The 7,856-nt window shown below is 36.8% G+C and overlaps 1 pseudogene; it reads left to right on the top strand.

The window, feature by feature from the left end:
• Positions 1 to 991: 991 nt before the first annotated feature.
• On the top strand, positions 992 to 1,687 carry LOC132013760 (protein FAM204A-like; annotated as a pseudogene).
• The last annotated feature ends 6,169 nt before the right edge of the window (positions 1,688 to 7,856 follow it).

Raw genomic sequence — 7,856 nt, forward strand, 5'->3', positions numbered from 1 at the left:
GGGTACTTAATTAATGTCCTTAATTGCCCTACTAACTAAATGACAGCAATAGTAGGTTCCCTGTTTACATGAGTGAACCCAAACATGGAAAGGAGAAAGTTATTGATAAGAGAGTTGGAGAAAAAAAACAGAATAAAAGAATTAGTGAAAAGAAAAAGATATTGAGTACTCAAGATCTATGTAATGGACTTACATAAAAATTAGGGTGAATACCTTAATTTTGATCCACATTGTGACATGTCATTAAGGTTGCAATAAATAAAATATGCCATCAATCAAACAAAAAACAAAATTAAGCAAAATCCCAAACTCTGTGGCTTAACAGAGAAAGGGAGACATTTTAATGTGAGGCAAGCAAGCTTAGGTGTTATCCGGTGGAGGTATAAATAGAAACTAAGTCTGTGTTTCTCAAAGTAAGATTCGCAGACCATCTGTATTATAATCACATGACATAGTTGTTAGTATGCCCCACTCTAAAACACTAAGCCAGAATTTCTGGAAGAGAGAGCTCAAAAGCCTGCATGTTTAATCTGCATGCCAAATAATTCTGATGTACTCAAGTTTGAAATCACTGTCTTAGAATGCAGATTTCACTGTGTTTTCAGAGTTGATGGATAGGACCGATATTATACAGTGGGAGGAAATACCAAGGGAATAGTTGTAGGTAACCGGACAGGGTGATGTAGCATGAAATCAGCTTTAGAGTAAAGCAGACCAGATTTGACTAGGTGATACTTCGGGCAAGTCCTTTAATTTTCCTGATCCTCTGTCTTCCTTCCTGTTAAAGGCAAGAAAGAGTACTTCTGTAGGATCATGGTCAGGAATAAAGATCATTCGTGTACAGAGCCTGACACATTGTAGGGCTCCTGATAAGTCATGGCTCTGATCTCAAGGCCTGTGGAAGATTTCCAGGTGCTTAAAGTTTGCAACCCTAGGTGTTGGCGGGGTCTTAAGATGGCTGCCGGGTGGCAGGTTCCTGATGGAAGAAAAGATGTGGAGTGGGCTGCTACCTCCTTCCCTAAATGAAAATGATGTTGAGTTGAATTCTGAAGATGAAGCCCCATTAGAGAACTCTGGACTTAACTTACAGGAAGATAACGAAGATGGCCATTACAAAAACAGAGATCTCAGATTTCCAAACTGATAGACCAAAACCTGGGGCAGAGGCAAATGTAAATGCATACAAAGAGTGCCCTCTGGAATTTCCTTAAATACGTGGCGTAAATTTCAAGAATTGCATAAAAAACATTCTGAACAGAAAAACCTCAACTTCGGGATTCAAAAGGAAGAAAAGAAAACGCTCCAGGAAAGGTAAATTGAAGAATGAAGCAGAGTCTCATAGTGAACAGACCTCAAGTGAAACCCAGTGGAAGGAGCTTACTCAGTATTTTGGAATCAATGATAGGTTTGAGCCCCTGTTAAAAAGAAAAAAAATGGACAAGTTGGGTCTTGAAAAGAGCATAGACCAGGCTGTGGAACAGTGGAATATCAAGAAGGCTGAGGAACTCAGCAACCAGCTAGCTACTCGAGAGCTTGGTGTAAAAATTGCTAAGGAAGCTGCCTGCCACAACTTTGCAAAAGTCAAAAAGGATGCTGAAAATTCACAGGTTGCCCCAAAAAAAGAAGAAGCTTGCATGGGGGTTTGAAGCAAAGAAGAGAAACCAAGAGCAACATGGGATATATGTAACTTGCTACAGTTCCTCAAGACATTTCAGTCTTGACTTGGGTTTTTGCTTGAGTCTTCAACTGCTCAATTTACTGAAAGATTTTCCTGCTTAGGTTAACTATGTCAGGAAACTAGTGGAAATTGGGAAAATAAGCATAAAGTTTGGGAGTTGATTATTAAATCTTTTCAGTCTTAAAAAAAAAAGTTTGCAACCCTAGGTCCCAGAAAACTGCTGGAAAGCACAGAGACCCCACATTTGAAGAAAATGTTTTGTAAACAAGTCCCCTAATCCAGTCCAAACATGGCCAATATCATATACATGGAGGACAAATAAGATTCCATAAACTCATGGTCTGAGAGAAAAGGAAATAAAATTTGTCACAGTAACATGGTAGAATAATGCATCCTTCCGACTGCTTTGCGTTAGGACGTGATCAGAAAGGAAAAGTGTAATTTCCTAAAGAGCGAAAGAAATTATTTTGGCTAAATTTGATGGGCTAGAAAAGATAAATGCTGCAGATAACAAAGAAACTAAAATTATAGCTCCAAGGAAGTAGGAGACGAACATCAGGTTTTTGTTGTGTAGGTGATTAAATCTCAGAAGAGCATGACAAGAGGACCTGAAGTGAGAAGAAAAGAAATGGTAGGTAAAATCTGTAAATGCTCAGTGTCCCTGTAGCAAATTGGTGCAGTTCTGTGTTTGTTTCTAAGGAAATAACCATTTCAGGCCTCAGGTCCTGAGAGAATAAGTTAGAGTTGTGCTATCACATCATTGCAAAGGACTTTTGGAAATGGGGAGTGCATTTAGTCTTTTTTCTTCTTTAATTTTCCAAGTGAGCTTTTGGATATTTGGATGATTGTCAGAGGTAAATTTTAATTTTTTAATTTTTACAGCTTTTTGAAAAAACGGAGATCGGGGAGGGGCATAGTGTCTTAGAGAATCCTAACGTCATTGTTTACAGTTTATTATATAGTTGAGGCTCCAATGTTGAATGACTAGAAAGAGAAATATACTGGTAATAGTTAGATTACTGGCATCAGGCAATTAATAAAGACAACAAAGATTCTTTATAAATCCATTGATGTAGATCTCCCCATCCCCCCAACCAGATTTATTGAGATGTAATTGACATATAACATTGTATCAGTTTAAGCTGTACAACCTGTTGATCTGATGCATTCATATATTACAAAATGATTATCAGCATAATGTTAGCTAAGACCTCCATCACATCACATAATTATTATTTCATTATTGTGGTGAGAACATTTAAGATCTACTCTTTTAGCAAGTGCTGAGTATATAATACAGCATTGTTAACTATAATCACCATGCTGTAGATGAGATCCCCAGAACTTATTCATCTTACCACTGAGAGTCTGTACCCTTTGGCCGCCATCTGCCCATTTTCCTTCCCGGTGTCCCAGCCCCTGGTAACCAACCAGTCTGGTCTCGATTTCTAGGAGTCTGGTCTCGATTTCTATGAGTCTGGCTTTTTTAGATTGTACATATAAGTGAGATTGTGCAATATTTGACTTTCTCTGCCTGACTTATGCCTTCATGGTTCCTCCATTTTGTGTCAAATGGCAGGATTTCCTTCTTATTTTCCTTTTTATTCACGACTGAGTAATATTCCATTGTATATATACACCACATCTTCTTTATTCACTCATCCATTGGCAGACACTTGGGTTGTTTCCTATCTTAGCTATTGTGAATAATACTGGGATTGCAGATATCTCTTCAAGACACTAATTTCATTTCCTTTGGTATATATCCAAAAGTCAGGTAGTTGAATTGTATGGTAGTTCTATTTTTAAAGTTTTTTTTTTTTAGGAAACTACTATTTTCCATAGTGGCTGTCCCAACTTACATTTCCACCAAGAGTGTCTAAGGGTTTCCTTTTCTTAATACCTTCACCAGACCTTGTTGTCTCTTATTTTTTTGATGAGAGCCATTCTGACGAGTGTGAGGCAGTATCTCATTATGGTTTTGATTTGCACTTTCCTGAAAATTAGTGATGTTGAGCACATTTTCACATACCTGTTGGCCATTTGTATGGTTTCTTAAAAAAATGTCTATTTCAATTTCTCTGCCCTTTTAAATTCAATTTTTTTTCTTATTGTGTTGTATGAGTTCTTTATAGATTTTGGATATTAGCCCCTTATCAGATATATGATTTGTGAATATTTTCTCCCATCCACAGGATGCTTTGTTGATTGCCAATTTTGTTTATTGTTTCTTTGCTGTGCAGAAACTTTTTAGTTTGATATAGTCCTACTTATTTATTTTTGCCTTTGTAAGCTTTGCTTTTGGTGTCAGATTAAAAAAAAAAAATCACTGCCAAAACCAATTTCAAGGAGTTTTTCCCCCCATATTTTCTTCTGGGAGTTTTACAGTTTGGATCTTTAAGTTTTTAATACATTTCAAGTTAATTTTTGTCTGTGATGTAAGATGGAAATCCAATTTCATTCTTTTGCATTTGATTTACCAGTTTCCTCAATGGCATTTATTGAAGAGAATATTCTTTCCCCTTTGAGTATTATTGTCTCCCTTGTCAAATATTAGTTGACTGTATGTGCAAGAATTTATTTCTGGGCTCTGAAATCTGTTCTATTGTCTATGCGTTTATTTTTACACTAGTTTCATATTGTTTTTTATTACTATAGCTTTGTAGTATGGTTTGAAATCAGGAAGTGTGATGCCTCTGGCTTTGTTCTTTCTCAGGCTTGCTTTGGCTATTTGGGGTCATTTGTGGTTGCATACAAACTTCAGAATTGCTTTTTCTATTTCTGTGAAAAATGCCATTAGCATTTTCATGGAGGGGTGCCTGGGTGGCTCAGTGGATTAAGCAGCTGCCTTCACTCAGGTCATAATCTCAGGGTCCTGGGATCAAACCAGCATCTGGCTTTCCACTCAGTGGGGAGCCTGCTTCCCCTTCTCTCTGCCTGCCTCTCGGCCTCTCTCTCTATCAAATAAATAAATAAAATCTTAAAAAAAAAAAAGAATTTTCATGGAATCATGGAATCTGATTTTTTTTTAAATAATGCCATCCAAAAAATAGACTTAACAGTACTACTCAAGAAGCGTTTTAATGACAATGCTTCTGCCCAGTGCTAGGATTGATTTTTAGCTTAAACTTCAACCTGAGTCCTTTCAGAAACAAAGAAAAACACAAAACCCTCTTTCTATTGTTAATAAAGAAGAAACCACTCATAGAAAAAGCAAAGGGAGGGAAAACTGTGGAGCGAAGAACTCAATAGGGAGGTCCTTCCTCATTTTATGTCCACCTGACAGTTCAACAGACCGCACTGAATAAGGGCTAACATTCCTTAGAAATCAGTTCCAGAGAATTTTATTATTTATGCTATTAACAACAGACAATCTGGTAATTATAGATTTCCATGGGAAAAATGCAAGACATCCAAAATCAAATGATCAGAATGAAAAAGGAACATCCTAGATTAGTCTAGAAGAAAATCATTCATTTGGCCATATCTGACCAAAGGTTTTCACTGATTGCTAGGAATCAGATATTTAGAATACATGCTCCATGATATTATTAAACGCCTAGTAGATACTAAACACAAGTGGGAGAGTCACTGGTGAATTAAAACATAGTCAATGTTACCAAAGAGTCTAAGGAAGTAGAATTCCACATACTGTGTGTTTGTGTGTGTGTGTGTCTGTGTATGTATGCACATGTGTATTAAATATGAGCTTAACGTGTTCTACACTAGAAATTGTTGTTATTTTGTAGAATAAACAGGCATTCTTGGTTAATCATTTCACTGTATTTCTTAATAAATTGCAAGACTACGCTATTGAGAAATAGCTAAAAGAGGCCCATTTACCTGGTTTTTGAGTCTGGATAGCAGTGACTCATTATGACCAGTCCACCTGTTATATCCTCTGAGGAACATGGCTCAAGCAGGCTCATTTGAAGCTGAAAGTGCTATAGATTTTGAACAAAGACACATTATTCCTTTAAAATAAGGAAAAAAAAATCACTGTGAATGGTTTTACAGAAAAAAGCGATGCTAAATACAATAGATAAAATAGTTATTAAATTCCCTTTAAGAGTTTTCAACAAGAATCTAAATCTTCTTTTTATGGCAGAGAATCCAATTTTTTCATAAAGTGTATCATTATCATTTGGGCATAATTCATTGGCAGGGAATGATTCTTCACACAGATACTGGCGATAATACAGCATTTACATTTTTCAGAACTTTATGTTTAAAAAATGAATAACGGGTAAGAATAGAATCCTAATGTGTCTCTACCTTCGCCGAGACACCAACCCCTCTCTGGCATGACTTCTCTGTGCCAGCTCAGGCTCAATCAGCCAGTTTGATATTTTTAAAAAGCATCTCGTCGAACCTCATCTCACCTAATGCTTCAAAGGTGATTCTTTCAAGCTCAGTTCCATCTTCTTGGTGGTTTTTGGCATTTTTGGTGGAGGAAGTTTGCTTTATTTTGACATACGGTATATCATATCCAAAGGCACAGTATGGACTTCAATCAAAAGGCCTTGACTTGTTCCTTCTAAAGCTAGTTAGTATCCTAAAGCGGGCAGCTATAGTCATGCTTTTATGTCTTCCACCTGGCTTGGAGGGGAGGCAAGGGACCAGCTTGACTATTAATATATACATATATAATACACACGAGTTCAAAAGCCTTCAGTTAGTTCTCTCTCCCCAGATTCATACAAATGGAGTCACCTGCGAGAGCAGCACCTTTAATGGCTTTCCATAATGATTAATTGCTGAGCAACAAAGGCTTTCCCAAATCCTCTGCAAGAACATTCTTGCTGGCTTACAATTAATGCATCTCCTTTGACAAAGTCACTAGCAGGAAGAGGGGGAAAGCGCTTATTCTAAATGGCGAACATACCTCCATTTGTCATAAGCCCAAGCTAAGTATTTCATTTCCTTTGTCTCCAGCCCAATAACCTCTAAAGAAGGGAAATCTCTCTTTAGTGATGACATGACTGAAACACAAAGTGTTAGCTTTTTGAAACATTCCAACCCAACCTCCTGCCTTTCTTTTAAATACTAAGCATAAGGTCATAAATTAAAAAATGCATAGATTTTCAGTTATAATCCCATTTATTAAGGTCTGACAGAAAAACTCCATCTAGTTAAATCTAGTTGCAGTGAAGTAAGATTTATTAAAGGGAACTGTAATGCATCTCGTTAAAAGAAGAGCTGGGCACATCTACTATATTGACAGTTAATGGTGATTTAGCGGAAACGTACAGAACATTTATTTTTCCTTCTGACTTTATGACATTTTTGAAAGCCTCAAAAATAATAAACTATAAAATGTAATTTTTCTCTCTAAAAGATTGTCTTGTGGGTTGGGTATTCCTCACTATCTAGAATGTATTACTGTAAAAATTTTGCAGGGACGCATATCTCTGTTATGGCAGAACTCTTGATAACAAGGAAACAAATTGCAACAAGTCCACATACTGAGGAGTCAGAGGTGTTCTTCAATTACTTTCTGATCTAAGCTCTCCCGTAAGAGCATGCGGTCTTGGTCCTTTGGCTCTTGTATAACTATTAATAGAAAGATCATTTTTTAAAAAAAAATTTGCCAAGAATGAAAAAAAATCTGCCACATTGCCAATGTTGTACTGTCACATTGACCATTCATCTAGGAATGCATTTCCTAGGCAGTAAGATCGTTCAATGGTGTATGCCCAAAGCATATCCAATAAATGTGAAATAAACATATTCACTGCATTTTGTAAACATGAAAAAAATTACTGTCTTCAAAGGCTACTGTATGCCACAGTGGTCAACTGTTCTACTAGGCAAGCATCTGTGAGCAGGAAACCCAATGTTTTCTGCATCTTTAGGATCTAGTCTTATTGGCATGCGGCAGTCATTCATCCATATTGGTCAAATCAGTGATGGAATGATTGAAAAAGTTGATGGGAAATTTTTTTTAAACTCTAAGGTCTCTTTACATTTTTAGCTGATTTAAAAGAAAGTATCAGTAATAGGGAGAAACAGTATACTAATGTCAGTCATTGGGAAGGCAGTAATTTGCCAGTTCCTCCATGTGAATTGTCCGCCTGTGATTTATGGACACTGCCTTTAGGCTTTCCGGCTGCCTTTTTTTTTTCTTCTACACAGTGTATCTTTCTCCTTTACTTCCGTGATTTAGGAGCTGTCTTTC

The sequence above is a fragment of the Mustela nigripes genome, chromosome 1, assembly GCF_022355385.1.
Source record: "Mustela nigripes isolate SB6536 chromosome 1, MUSNIG.SB6536, whole genome shotgun sequence".
Taxonomy (NCBI): domain Eukaryota; kingdom Metazoa; phylum Chordata; class Mammalia; order Carnivora; family Mustelidae; genus Mustela; species Mustela nigripes.